The sequence below is a fragment of the Periophthalmus magnuspinnatus genome, chromosome 9 (assembly GCF_009829125.3).
Source record: "Periophthalmus magnuspinnatus isolate fPerMag1 chromosome 9, fPerMag1.2.pri, whole genome shotgun sequence".
NCBI lineage: Eukaryota > Metazoa > Chordata > Actinopteri > Gobiiformes > Gobiidae > Periophthalmus > Periophthalmus magnuspinnatus.
The window spans coordinates 8487216-8502692 of NC_047134.1; the positions used below are offsets into that span (position 1 = coordinate 8487216).

The 15477-nt window shown below is 39.4% G+C and overlaps 1 protein-coding gene across 3 annotated transcripts in view; it reads left to right on the top strand.

The window, feature by feature from the left end:
• The window catches only part of smtnb (smoothelin b), a 153891-nt gene that overhangs the window by 73367 nt on the left and 65047 nt on the right, over positions 1–15477 (top strand). The gene's annotated exons all lie outside the window — the stretch shown is intronic.

Genomic DNA, 15477 nt, shown 5'->3' on the forward strand with positions numbered 1-15477 from the left:
GCACTGTTACTCTTTTGTACATAATAAGAAACAGTGTGTTGCACTGTTAGTCTATATTTAGTTTATTTTTAAGTTTATTTTTAAATTATTTTAAGCTATTATCTATTATCTTGTTTTATTGCATGTTACCATTTTTCTGCTGTTCTTGAACTGTGCGGTGCAATACTGTAATTTCCACACTGTGGGACTAATAAAGGCATATCTTATCTTATATCTTTCTAGGCCCTAGTTTGTTTACTACATGGCTTATTTACCAATATGGAAAATGAAACTAGATACAGTGATATGGCTTTCAAAGTAGGACTTGAATCCTCAACTCTAGGATTCAAAGCTGCCGTGTCCACTATACTGCCCCTTACACGGAAACCTTTCGACTGCTGAGGCTCTTGGGTTAAAGTGTGTTTCTCTGCTACTCACCCGGTCAGTTAAACAGGTGTCAGCTGAAGCATGCTGTAAAATGAATGTTTTGAAAAGTTGGCTAAAATATTAATGAGCTAGCTTTAAAAGCTTTAAACAACTTTTGAACAGTTTAAAGTTGTGTAACTTTCTATGGAGAACGTTCCACAGAGTTTTATACCATACTATGGAATATTATAGCCTAAGGAACAACATTTCAATGGAAACAAGCAGGAGAAGGCCCTCATCCAGGCCAAATAAGAGTCAGGTTTGTGGAGATGCAAGCCTGCTCAGGATGCATGTTTTTCTATTAACTTATTCAGAAAATGCAAGAGAGCAACTAGTGACTGTGCAACTGGCTGGCATCAGTATTATGTAAAAAAAAAAAAAAAATATATATATATATATATATATATATATATATATATATATATATATATATATATATATACTGTAATATACCCACTTATTTTGCAAAAACGTTTTAGGATTTTTCTTGTTGGCATAATTTGTATCACTTGAAAATATGTGATAGTATACAGATACAGTGTAGTATTTCGTGAGAAGCTTCTGTTTACCTGTAGATGTGATCTGGAATCTGGATCTGCTGCCCTGATGACAATAGTTGTACAGGATCAGACGGAGAGTGGGAATAAGATGGAGAGATTCTGATGGAAGAATACAGCTTTACATTGGCTGCTTTCAGCTCATTTAGACCTATGAAATATGTCCTACACCCGTATCCATCTTACAAGTACTGAAATACCCCAGTGTCCCAGATGTTTGGTGTGAGTGTTCTGTGTGTGATTGTGATCGGGCCTACAAAATATATTTATATGTATATATTTGTTTGAAGTTTTCCAAAACTTAACTAGGGCTTTTCATTTTTTAAATTTTTATTTATCAATTTTTAAAAAAAGAAATGATGCCAATGTTTCAACGATGACATTCAGGTACATTGTTCCCTCGCTATATAGTGGTTCACTTTTCACGGTCTCGCTATTTCGCAGATTTTTTTTTTGGGTGCAATTTTGCATACTTTTTTACAGTGTATGAAGGCGCATTGTGTTCTGTGTCCTGATTGGCTAATGGATGTGCTGTGTCTCCTGAACAGTACAGAATGCGTTCAGCCAAATTTACACAAATGTTTGAGGCTAGCAGTGTGACTCTGGGGCATCAGGAACACATTGGATGCCTCTAGTTGGACACCTTTACATTTTATGCCCCTGATGCACGTCGTGGACACTCTGGACGCACGTCATCTTGATGCTTGTCCAGAGCTCTGTTGCGGTCTGTGAGTGTCTTTGGATGTTTTGTTTTCCCTGTGTCTTTGTGAAAGCTGCAGACCAGGTTGAGAGAGTGACTTTAATGTTTTTATTACATAAAACCCATCAACAGTGGTGATCAGCTCTGCAGCGTGTTTGGGTCGGTGAGCCGGTGCGCCTGGCATAATTAAGTTGCCGCTAGTTTATGGCTGATGTCTCTCTACTTGTTCCGGATAATGACGCCGCTTTGTCATTGGAGCGTAGTCTTTGATTGAACGCCAAAAAGTACAGGTATTTCAACTTTTGGACACATGAACAGAGCGTCTGACGCCTGGACGCTCAAGACGTGCCACCTAAGCACCAGATTCGCGCCACTTTGATGCTTTGAAACACGCCGCAGAAACGCAGCGTGGCCAAGACGCACATCCACGAGAGATTTTACATGTGAACTCGACATAAAGAGGAAAATAACATAAGGACAACAGCAGCAATACGTTTTAAGGAGGATAAAGGATAAAGGGTTGTAACCATCGTGCGGATGGAGTCTGCTTTAGCTTTGTGGATCAGTGACTGCAGGAAAAAGGACATTACGAGACATTACAGCGGAGCGGCGTCAGGACGAAGTGGCGTGGTCAGGAACTGTGAAATACTCTTGAGTCACTATTAATCATTTCTTATGTGTCTAACCTCGTAGGTTGATCATTAAATTGCATTTGTTACAGTAAAAGATGTCATTTTTATTTATAGCATAGTATTTGGTTTCGTTCTATAATACTTAAATCTACGAAGGTTTGAACTTTATTCATTACTTTTGCCAGATTCAAGTTATTTCTGTGACCATTGTCCATTGTGAGTTTTTCTTTTATTAACCAAAGGGTACCAACAATTTTGTCCAGGTGTTTATGTATGTATATGTGTGTATGTATATATGTATGTATGTGTGTGTGTGTGTGTGTGTGTATATATATATATATATATATATATATTTATATACACACACACACAAATGAAAATGTATTATGATCAAAACTTTTCTTTAAATTTCAGTTTTAGTCAAGATTTACTTCTGTCCAGTTTTGACTTTTAAATGTTAAACTTGCGGGTGAAAAATAAGTATGGTGGTTACTTTTTGTAATCCCTTAAACTTTCTATCTGACTAAAATAATTTGGAATATTCCAGATGTCATCCAATCCAATCCTATTCAATTTTCCTCTGAGCATGCAGCTGTGGGTCTGTGGGCTCTATGCTCCATCAGTGCTGCTAGACTTATTGGAACTGTTCCGAGAGTGTCCAGTCATGGAAAAGAGACAGGAGAGAGGGAAAGAGAAGGAGCGCGCGTGAGAGAGAGAAAATGGAGAGGAGGGGAGACAGAGGAGAGAGAGTGTGTGGCTGTGCAGTCATGGAAAAGAGACAGGAGAGAAGAGAAGGAGAGAGAATATAGGGAGAGAGCGAGGAGGGGAGACAGATGAGAGGGTGTGGGTGTGTAGCAATGGAAAAGAGATGGGAGAGAGAAGGAGGAGAGAGAACAGAGAGAGAGTGGAGACTGGACAGTGTGGCTGAGAGAGAGAGAGAGAAAGAGGGGGAGATGAGGGAGGGAGAGGAGAGTGCAGCAGTAGAGTCATTGAAAAGAACTGTCCAAGTTTTCCTCGAGAATAGTCAGATGCTGTGACCTCATCAGAACGAGAGAGAGAGAAATGGAGGTGAGAAAGATGGATAGAGAGGAGAGACGGAGAAAGAGGCGCAAGTAGGCCAAAAGAAAAGAGATATTTCAGTTCGATGGGCTAAGCAGAAAGTTTTCATTTGGGACATATTCTGGGTGAAGGCTGAAACTAAAAACTCCAACTTTCTCAAGAATTTGCATAAGAATGTGATTTCAGTTCTGGCCTGAGACTAAATAACATGGATTAGGGAGACTATTTCAGTCCTGGTTCTGTTCTTACAAGAATCTATACTGTGTAATAGAGGACCTTTTTAAAACTGAAAGAGTGAATTTATCAGTGCATCCCCTTTTAAATTCAGAAGAAGTGGGTAGGTGGACTTGTGCTAAAGACATTGATAATTAAAGGTTTATGGTTGCAGACAGGGTTAATGGGTTTGACAAACACCGGCTCTGTGTTCACTGTGGAATATCTGGACTGCTGTGGATTTGGAAGAAGAGTACCATCTTTTTACACTGTCATTAAAATGTACTTTTCAACATAAACATTTGCAATGGCGTTTGAAATGGAAATGATTTTGAGCCATGGTGACCTAGTCTACTGACAGACTCAAAGTAGAATGCTTACATAAAGGTCCTATATTATACAAAATTGACTTAACAATGTTAAAGCATGGCTTAAAGCTCACTTCATCAACAACATACCCCAAGTTGTCCTTTGTTTAATTAACACATGTTTGAGTATTTTTAGTCTGTGTACATCTCCAAAGTTCAAAATGTTCTGCTCCAGCTTGTGATATCATGAAGCACTAGTTTTTAAGTTAACAGCTCCTTTTACCTCTTGTTTTGCAGAGATTGGCAACTGAAATTACCTTAAATGATTCTAGTCAAGGTGTATGGAGTTTAAAAACAGTGTAGCACTTCTTGTATTACCACATGACATCACAAGGTGGAACAGAGTGTTTTCCTGTTTGTGAGAAGAACTCAGCCTAAAATGGATTTGTGTGTTTAACATGTGTGATTGAAACAAAACACAACTCCAGGTATGTTTTTGATGAAGAAACAACACAGAAAATAGAATAATATGGGCATTTTAAGTTTGATGGGATATATAGAAGATTTGATGTGTGAAAGATTTTAAGAGAAGACTGAAACGAATGACTTATAAACTGTCAACGATATGATTTCAGTGTGGCTTTGTTGATAGTTCTGGCCTAAGAAAAAATGACATGGAAGAATGGGTCAAATAGAAGGGAGAATTTTCCTAAGTGGAACTGTTTTCACCATCGAGACAAGAAGATTACAAATATTTAATATATATATATACACTCAAAGGATTATTAGGAACACCTGTTCAATTTCTCCTTAATGCAATTATCTAATCAACCAATCACATGGCAGTTGCTTCAATGCATTTAGGGGTGTGGTCCTGGTCAAGACAATCTCCTGAACTCCAAACTGAATGTCAGAATGGGAAAGAAAGGTGATTTAAGCAATTTTGAGCGTGGCATGGTTCTTGGTGCCAGACGGGCCGGTCTGAGTATTTCACAATCTGCTCAGTTACTGGGATTTTCACGCACAACCATTTCTAGGGTTTACAAAGAATGGTGTGAAAAGGGAAAAACATCCAGTATGCGGCAGTCCTGTGGGCGAAAATGCTAGAGGTCAGAGGAGAATGGGCCAAGTGATTCAAGCTGATAGAAGAGCAACGTTGACTGAAATAACCACTCGTTACAACCGAGGAATGCAGCAAAGCAGTTGTGAAGCCACAACATGCACAACCTTGATGGGCTACAACAGCAGAAGACCCCACCGGGTACCACTCATCTCCACTACAAATAGGAAAAAGAGGCTACAATTTGCACGAGCTCACGAAAATTGGACAGTTGAAGACTGGAAAAATGTTGGCTGGTCTGATGAGTCTTGATTTCTGTTGAGACATTCAAATGGTAGAGTCAGAATTTGGCGTAAACAGAATGAGAACATGGATCCATCATGCCTTGTTACCACTGTGCAGGCTGCTGGTGGTGGTGTAATGGTGTGGGGGATGTTTTCTTGGCACACTTTAGGTCCCTTAGTGCCAATTGGGCATCGTTTAAATGCCACTGGCTACCTGAACATTGTTTCTGACCATGTCCATCCCTTCATGACCACCATGTACCCATCCTCTGATGGCTACTTCCAGCAGGATAATGCACCATGTCATAAAGCTCGAGTCATTTCAAATTGGTTTCTTGAACATGACAATGAGTTCACTGTACTACAATGGCCCCCACAGTCACCAGATCTCAACCCGATAGAGCATCTTTGGGATGTGGTGGAACGGGAGCTTCGTGCCCTGGATGTGCATCCCAGAAATCTCCATCAACTGCAAGATGCTATCCTATCAATATGGGCCAACATTTCTAAAGAATGCTTTCAGCACCTTGTTGAATCAATGCCACGTAGAATTAAGGCAGTTCTGAAGGCGAAAGGGGGTCAAACACCGTATTAGTATGGTGTTCCTAATAATCCTTCAGGTGAGTGTAGATCATGATTTTGGCTAGCACTCACGCCTCACAGCAAGAAGATTCTGGGTTTGATTCCCAGGTCACCTTTCTGTGTAGCGTTTGCATGTCCACATGTCTGGGTGGGTTTCCTCCTCCGAAAGTAGTCCTGACCAAGACCTCAAGATCTGGAGATGAGTCCACTGCTCCTGGCAAGTTTAACTCAGAGAAACTGAAGGATGGGTCAAATGTAGAGGACACATTTTCCTAGAGGGACAATAAAGTGTACCTTATATTACATTTTGTTTATTGTAAACCACAGTATTGATCTAAAACAGCTTAATTAACAGGTCCTTTGAAAATTACAGAGTTGGGAGTTGTAACTCTTGGTATCTGATTTTACTGAACAATGCACAGACTGTATAACGAAGTGGATTAAGGGAGTGTGACGTCACCCAGCATTCAGCTCCAGTCAATTGAAGCTCACCGAGGCTAGCGGTTATAGAGAGAAATTTGAATTTCCATATGTTGAATTCCAACTGTGTGTATCTTAACAACCAAAGACCCAATCTGGACCAAGCATGTTGAAATAAGGTATAAGCCTGACAACAGCAGTTATGGCAAGAGGCACAGGGTTTTTCTATAGAAAGTAAATTGGAGCCATAGTGGATGCAGCCGGAAGTGTGTCCATTGTCACTTCCTGTCTGGAACGCAGCGGCTGGCAGGTTAGGTCTCTTTATGGGTGCTGTTGGGGCTCCCTTACATGTGTCTTTACTTTTCTAATTGTTGCCTTGGTTGGATGAGCTCTGGAGTGTGGGGCAGCAGCAGCACTCAGTAATAACAGACCGGCTTCTCCCTCTCCTTCGCTCTCTGAAGTGCCAGCTGTCTGAGAGAAGAGACAGATGAAGAGAGAGGAAGAGAGAGGGGGAGGAATCAGGCAGGCTGCTCTTACCTAGCCTAGTTTCTTTCAAATATATATGCACACTGAATATTTGTTTTACATTTTTTCCTTCCAATTTTCCCACAAAAAACAAGACTTAGGTTGAATTGGAAAAGTTGCGCTCCACTCGCAACGCAAATCTTTATCACCTTTACAACCACAAATTTTTAATTTAGCACTGCAAATGTACACTGACCCCCATGAAACCACTACTGCTACTAATGGTATTACTTCTATTACTAATAGGATACCATCACAATGCACCTACTACTGTTATTGGCTAATACTATACTGTTACTGTTACTACTACCACCTTAACCTCAAATGCTATTATTACTACTATGTATCATCACCACCACAAAGACTATTCCTACAATCTATCACACTACTACTAATAATAATATGACTAACACTAATACTAATCCTAATGTTAACACGAATGCCACTAATGCTAATATTACTACTACTAATATGGTGGCGACAATAGCTCAGTTGGTAGAATGCGATTCCAGCTCCCACAGTTGAATATTTCATTGTGTCCTTGGGCAAGACACTTAGCCCCCCCTCCCCCTCAGGCTGAGTGTAAAGAGCTTTGAGTGCCTGGAAGGTGGGAAAGCGCTATATAAAAATGTGGCCCATTTACACCATAATACTAATACGACTACTAAGACTACCACCTCCACTCCTGCTTGTGCTGTCCCCTTGTGGGAACCTTCACAACTCATTGACATTTATTATCCTGACTTTGTAATGAGTGAACAAAGGGTAATCAAGATCAGCTTAAGCCTATTGTCATAGCGCCCAGAGTAAACACAAGCCCCTTCCTCCTTCTCTTTGATATTATTATGTAAGCTTTTTAAACTGATTTGCTTAAAGTGCATATGACAGGTTTTCTTTTTTTTTTTTTATTCTGACTTTACGTCAGTTAAGTTGCAGTTGGAGGGTAACAAAGTTGAAAAGAACAAAAATACAGAATGTATCGCTGAGTTCTAAAGCAAAATCCCTCTGCCTATGTCAGCAACACAGAAAACTCCAATGCATCCAAAATGCAGAGACAATTTACACACAAGGAAGGCATTTTTCTGACAGTTTAGTCATTGATGTAACAAAATAAAGGTGTTATTTAATTGTAATAGATGAATCATAACTATTGTGTAATTTAGACCCTTGTTTACATTATGGTTACTGCATCACAGTTATGGAATTACATTTACCTTTGTCACATCTGCTGCCCGTGTCCAACCACAAAGTAAAAGTTATAAACTTCACCAAAATTAAAAATAATAATACATTTTAGAAAACTTGGCAAAACCTTTATTAAAATCTGGGGATCTAAAGAGTGCAGAAGTTTTCAGGCTAAAAATAGTAGCCGCTAATGTTGAAGTTTGTCATCTGTGTAGTAGGGGATTTAGTAGGGAGTGCTAAAATGATGAGAATGAGTCTAGTAAGAGGACTTAAAGAAGGGGTATTATATTTTTTTAAGCATCACCATGTTATAATATTGTTCCCTCATCAAAGCATGTCTGAAGTGGCTTTAAATGTCATCCATGCATGTTTGAGTATTTTGGTGATCTCTCGCGGACACTATTTGAACTCTCCTTAAGGTTAGCTATAAGATGTGCAATGCTCAGCATACATGCCAACATTATCCACGCTCCCACACGACAATTCTCCATAAATATACAAAAGCATGATGCAAAACTGTACACAGTAGCTTGACAAACCTGATGTGCACCCCATCCTGTCAATCAGATTATGTGGTGATATCCTATTTAGACTCAGAGCATCAAAAACGTATGTGTTAAGTTACCCCCTCTTTAAGAAACACATGAGTTCCTGTTTCTTTTAAGAAACAGGAGCACTTTTGGATTACCACCTGATGACATCATTTGGTGTGATAAAGTGTTTTGAGCTCTGGAGAGGAAGATGAATAATTATACAGGATTTCTCGTGTTAATGAAACTAAACATACCTCAATTCAATACAGTCTTTTAGTACTTAAAGGTGCACTGTGTGACTTTTCAGGTAGAGAGTCCGCCACCTGCTTTGATTTATTTTGGTGTTTTCATGGAGCTACATAAGTTTAATGCCTTGCTGCGGAACGTACCAGGCAAAGCAGTAACATCTCCATGGAGACGAGTAGATCGCATATACTCTCCACTAGAGAAGTTATGCAGTGCACCTTTTAAAATTGTGCAAGGTGCATTTTAAAGAGCCATTTCTTGTTTTCAAACTTTTTTTTTTTTTTTTTTAAAGCTGGATGGTTGCAATTTTCATTTTTGTCAATACGTGCATCCTAAGATTGCAGTAGTGTAACCCATCCCTCAAGCCCTGTGAAGTGAGGGTTCTCAAATCGTCTCTTCTCTGTAATCAGCTCCATTTTGGGGGCAGGGCTGGCTTCTCCCTGGGCCTCTGTACAACCAGACAGGTCTGTGGTAGGTTTGCCAAAACAGTCACACACCGCTGTAGTTAGTTACAAGGTAGAAAACTTTTTGTTCCTGATAAAAAAAATCAGAATAATGATTTTTTTTTTTTTTTTCTAAAACAGGGCAGAAATGCATCAAGGGGAGGGGTGTGAACCTTGGACTGAAGCCTGGTGTCCATTGCAGTGTTTTTAGTCAGGTGTTGTCAGGTGTCAGAATACACAACTCTCATGATCCTGGTCTGTCCTGCCTCGTTTGTTGTCCTTTTCCCCTCCCTCACGTGTCTGAGTCTGGAGCTGGGAGGAGATCTCGGCTCCTCTCGTGCGCACCTGGAGGCAATCACAATCAGCTGCACCTGCGGTGGATAAGAGGAGCCAGGACCCAACACTCGGTGCCAGATCGTCCGCGTGTTCATGTGAATATACATTGCTTGGCTCTGTTCATGTTTTTCCCTGCTTTTTACGTTGCTTACTGGATACCTTTTGCTCCTCACCAGATCCCGCTCCTTGGACCAGCTCAGCACTCCCGTCTTCGACCCTGCTTCCCTGTATCGGTACCGTTCTCCTCATCTCAGATTCAACTCCTCACGTTTTCTCTTGGACCACGGCTAACTCCCCGCTCCCGACACACCGTCTAATCTACCGTCATTTGCTTATCTATACTTTGTAAATAAACACTGTTAAAACTTTCCCGAGTTCTGTATTTTTGGTCCCTCGTGCTTAACGTTACGACAACAACATGAGGAACACAGTGTGTGTACCATCATTGTGACTATGACTAAAGTTTGTCTGAGCATATATCAGGCTGCAGGCTCTGTGTGGTAACATGTCCATCATCATACAGATAAGATGAAGCTAGCGCTACATGCTAGCAGTGGTTTTGCTTTTGTAAAAGTTAGTAAATGAAAGGAGAAAAGGGGAGAGGTGCTCCTGTTCACGATGGAACACTTCTGCTGTTAGACCGCTTGTGTTGTCACATGACGCTATCAAAGATCAATAGACACAGATGTAGCGAGAGGAAGTCTCACTGTGAGACCAAGAATCTCAAATATCAGAACCGTCGTACAACCAAAATGAGCTGAATCTAGGATCTAGTTTGATGTTTCTCCCGATCTCACTCTGAGACCCATGTCCCATGATTTTGAGGCGCGACTGATCAGAAAATCTGCCAGTGGACTTCCAACTTTAGTGTAGCTTGTTTTTAGAACCCACTTCCTGGTCTGTTAAAGTTGATTGCAATGTGGATCTTCAGGCATTTGGTTTATGTTTTTGTTTTTTTTTGTTTTTTGATGATGGAGTAAAAGCCTGCAATTTACTCTGGGTAACTTTTCTGGTGGAGAGTTTGCTCCTTCTTGTCTCTATGGGGACAGTATTGCTTTTCCTGGAATTTTTCATAGTATGATATTATACCAACCTATTTAACCAATAAGAATGTGATTCTTTATTGAAAATAAATAAGGACCTTGTTTTGTTGTAACTACATGTATATTGACTGGGAGACTTGGGACAAAGCCTGTGTGTACAAGGATCCGGCTTTGAGTCTTCCCTTTTCACAGATCTGACCAGTAAATTGTACTGGTGGTGTCATCTACTAGTCATGAATAGATAGGTTTAATGCCATTGTAGTTGCATGTACACACGTGGACAAAATTGTTGATACCCTTCGGTTAATGAAAGAAAAACTCCAAGTGGTCTCAAAAATAACTTGAATCTGACAAAAGTAATACTAAATAAAAATGCTATGAAATTTAACCAATGAAAGTCAGACATTGCTTTTCAACCATGCTTTAACAGAATTATTTAAAAAAATAAACTCATGAAACAGGCCTGGACAAAAATTATGGTACCCCTAGAAAAGACTGAAAATAATGTGATCAAAGGGACATGTTAATCCAAGGTGTGTCCACTAATTAGCATCACAGGTGTCTACAATTTTGTAATCAGTCAGTGGGCCTATATATAGGGCTACAGGTACTCACTGTGCTGTTTGGTGACATGGTGTGTACTACACTCAACATGAACCAGAGGAAGCAAAGGAAAGAGGTGTCTCAGAGAGTAGAAAGAAAATTATAGACAAGCATGTTAAAGGTAAAGGGTTTAAGACCATCTCCAAGCAGCTTGATGTTCCTGTGACTACAGTCACACATATTCAGAAATTTAACCCCTTAGCATTCCGCCTTTGTTTTGACCTCTCCAAATAAAAAACATAATCATTATTATATTTATTAGTAGTATATACACAGGTTTGGGGTCTTTGTAAAGGGAACACCCTATAGTTATACCCACAGGTGTCAGAATCCCTGTATGTATATCTGCTAAGCATTTATACACTTTGGAACCAACATAAAAAATTAATTTTCTCATCCTTGCCTAAATTTTTTTGTTAAAATTAAGGTGCAGAAAGTTGCAGTAGGTAGCTGGGGGAAAAATACACTATCTCAGCTGAAAATATTGTTGACAACTTACATTTCAAATTTAGTTAGTTAGTTTATTCAGACACACACAGAAAATAAATAAAACATTGTCACAGTCACATACACATATATAGAATTTGTTCATTGTGTCTGAAAGGCATAGGCTGAAGCAAAGCTTATTTATGCCTGCCTAATTCCACATCTAAAGAAAAACATACAGTATACAACAAAAGAAATACATTTGTTTTTATATTCTTACAGTTACCTCTGGATTTATATTTGTATATATAATAATCATTAGTAGTCCTTTTTTATCCTGATCATAGATGTTATTTTTAATCATCAAAATATTATTATTATTACTATTTAGTTTTCCTATTACATAATTCATATTATGTAGTAGACAAAGTTTATACTATGTTCTTTAATGTTCAGTTCAGTTGTCATAGTAACAGTTATACTATTGCTCTATATTTAAATTTGAGGTCAATATCTATAAAAATTAGATTTTTACACTTTTGATGTATCCAAACCTCTCCAAACCTACCCAAATGGAGACATTTGGAGAACGTTTGGAAAAAATGCAATAATTTTTGAATGCTTCAACCCACAGACATCAATGAGGGCTCTACTGAAAGCTTACACTTAGGAATCTGCACACCTAGTTTGTATAAATTTATATAAAATTTATGTAAAAAAATGTTTTGTATCATTGTTTTGTGCAAAGCATCGTAATAGCCGATGATAATGCAAACTGCAGAAAAAAACCCTTTCAAACCATAGACAAATGTGTAATTCATACAGCTAAACACAAATGTGCCAGAGCGCATGGTTCTAATGCACACTGCGTGCACAGAAGCAAGGCTGACGATTACACACGATATATCTTACCTACAATTATGTCAATAGCAAAATAAACCATGCTTACCGATCGAGAACAACATGCAATCCATCAAAAAATAAGATCCTCTACTCCTGAGTCCACCATGAGATCTTCACTCAGTTCCACAAGCTGCTCCGGGTCCGAGATGCCTCTAGTATAACTTGTACAAATATCCACAGTGTCCTTGGTCGCGTACTTACGTTTTTTTTGTCTGTTTTGTCATGTTTAGAATGCAAAACTGCTGCAAAACGACAGTGCATAAAATTACGCATCCATTACGCGCAGATCTCTGCATCTCCACTGCATCTCCACTGCATCTCCACTGCATCTCCACTGCATCTCCACTGCATCTCCACTGCATCTCCACTGCATCTCCTCTGCATCTCCTCTGCATCTCCTCTGCATCTCCTCTGCTCCTTTTATGCAGGCATCAAACTCTGTCATTTTACGGAAAACCATGGCATGTCATACATCGTCACGTTCCGCTGCTCATTGACTGTAAGGGGAAAACATCACCAAACGTGTGTAATGTAACTGTTTGAATCTACAAAGAGGAGAGTGGGACATAATCTGTCAGTCATCTGTAGCACTGATTCACTGTCTGGGGCTCCAGTAACCCTCAACCCCCACCTTATCGGCCAACAGTGGTGTCAATCACAAGCTAACAAGTTTGTTTCGCACTGAGGAACAAAGTTGGTGCTATCAGAAGTTTATTATGCTTGAAATCGACAAAAGAAATCCAAAAAAGTGACAGAGCAGATTTCACTTTCCTGCAGCAGATTGGACATGGAGGATATAACTTCTTTTATGGACATAATTTCTTCACTGGATTATATTCTCTGGAAGTGTATGGAACAAATGAGACCAACTTTGTGGGAATATGTTGATGATTGACAGAACCAGAGCCCTTAAAGGTAAGCGAAGTCCAAATTGAGGGCGGGCCATCGGAATGTTAAGTGGTTAAGATCCATGGGACTGTAGCCAACCTCCCTTGATGTGGCCGATTCAAGGGACTTCAAGGTCAAGGAACATCAGTGTCAGGTCGTACCATCCGTCATATGAACAGATGAGACAAAAATGAAACTTTTTGCCAAGGCACATCAGCTCTATGTTCACAGACGGAAAAATAAAGCATATCAAGAAAATTTCTGAGAGGTACAGAAGTCTCATTGACAGTTACATTAATCGTTTGATTGCAGTGATTGCTATATATATATATATATATATATATATATATATATATATATATATATATATATATATAGTTAGCTAGCATCTTGGTAAGTAGTACCTAGCTGGCGAGTTAGCCTATTTAGCATTTTTCATTTTGAAGGAAGAAACCAGACTACCCAGTAAGCCACCATGACATGAGGAGAACATGCAAAGTCCTCTCAGACAGAAAGCCCCACCTGGTACAGGAATCAATCCTGTGACCTTTCCGCTTTGGAGAATGACTACTACTCTTTCACCACTTCCTCAGACCTTAGTTTAACGTTACTGCAATGAAAGAAGATCCCAATAAATTTCCATATTTTCTCCATTTGGGAATATACTGCATATGAATATACTATGTAGTTATAAATTTCCCATATATGGCTTTAGTCATTGTCTATGGAATATATCTTGATTTAGAACATTGTGTAGCCTTTAATGTAAATCACTCCACTCCTATGCATATGCAGTTGTAGGAGTGCAAGGGTCTTGCTCAAAGGACACAGCAGGCGGAGGTATTTGTACAGCTGATGTCAGAGTGGAGCGGTTGAGAGTTAAACTCCTAGAGCCCCAAGTTTACGGCCCTCCCTGCTCCCATCCATCTGTCCAAAGCCATCTGGAGCCCCATAAACAACCAGGGAAATGGGAAGGATTTTAAAGCAGAGGTTGCAAATAAAAAATACATTATTAATTAAAGATTTTCAAATTATTATTTTGAACAGATAAAATTGTTTTTATTATTATTTTATTACATGCAAGTTTTTGTCACTCTCAGTATATGGGTGCAGGTGCTGGGGTTTAGATAATGAACATTCAGATCAGAGAGGGTCCTTTTAGGTTTAAACCAACTGGATTTCAGCATTGAAACTGGCAACCCAAATAAGAGACTCATATGTGGCTCATTCTGCATTCTGATTGGATTACTGATTTGATTGGTCTTGAGAACCAAAACACCAAATTATAACATAAATCAGTGGGACATCATGGGTTATGATTTACTATGAACATTAATCATGATTTATTGATGCACTACTTCTGGTAGACCGTCTTCCCTGTGCTTGTCACCATGGAGTTTATATTGCCTTCACTAGAATGTTCCACATTTGGAACAGGCTTACCTACCTCCATAGACAGACGCAGGTGACGCTACCATGCCAATATGTCAGATCTGTGAAGAGACAAACCCAATCCAAATAAGAATGCATGTTTTTAGCAACAATAGCTCAAATTTATCAAGATGGATATGATTAATTCCATACTTGTGAACATTCTGGGCAAGGCAATAACATCTCCATGTCCAGTTTTAGGACTAAAAGTTTGGAAGATTTTTACACCAGATGTCCTGCCATTGTTTTTACCATTTAAATGAAACAATACAATTTAGACAGAGGAGCTCATAATAAAAATGAGGCCACACTTTACAATGGAAAGTAAAGGGGACTGGTGCAGCTGCCTAAACATCTGCCCTACAGCAGGAGGGTCCAAGGGGCTTTGACTGTGACCTGTAACCCCTCATAACAGGAAGTATAGATCAGCTGGTGGGCTGTCAGTTTTCATCCTGTCATACTTTTAAGTGGTTGTATGACATTTTGTTAAGCAAAACTGGTCTTGCCCCAGTACAGATATATTTTCTAAGCAGCTCCTAGGGTCAAAAATGAAGTGCACTGTTAGCATGCGAGTTGTTGTTAACGTTATTCTGATGTCAAAACTCTGCTGTGGGCTCCAAAAGTTGTGTCTAATTGTAAAGCATTTTTAATCTGCCACTAACCTGGAAGTGTGCTGTTAGCATGCTAGTTGTTTT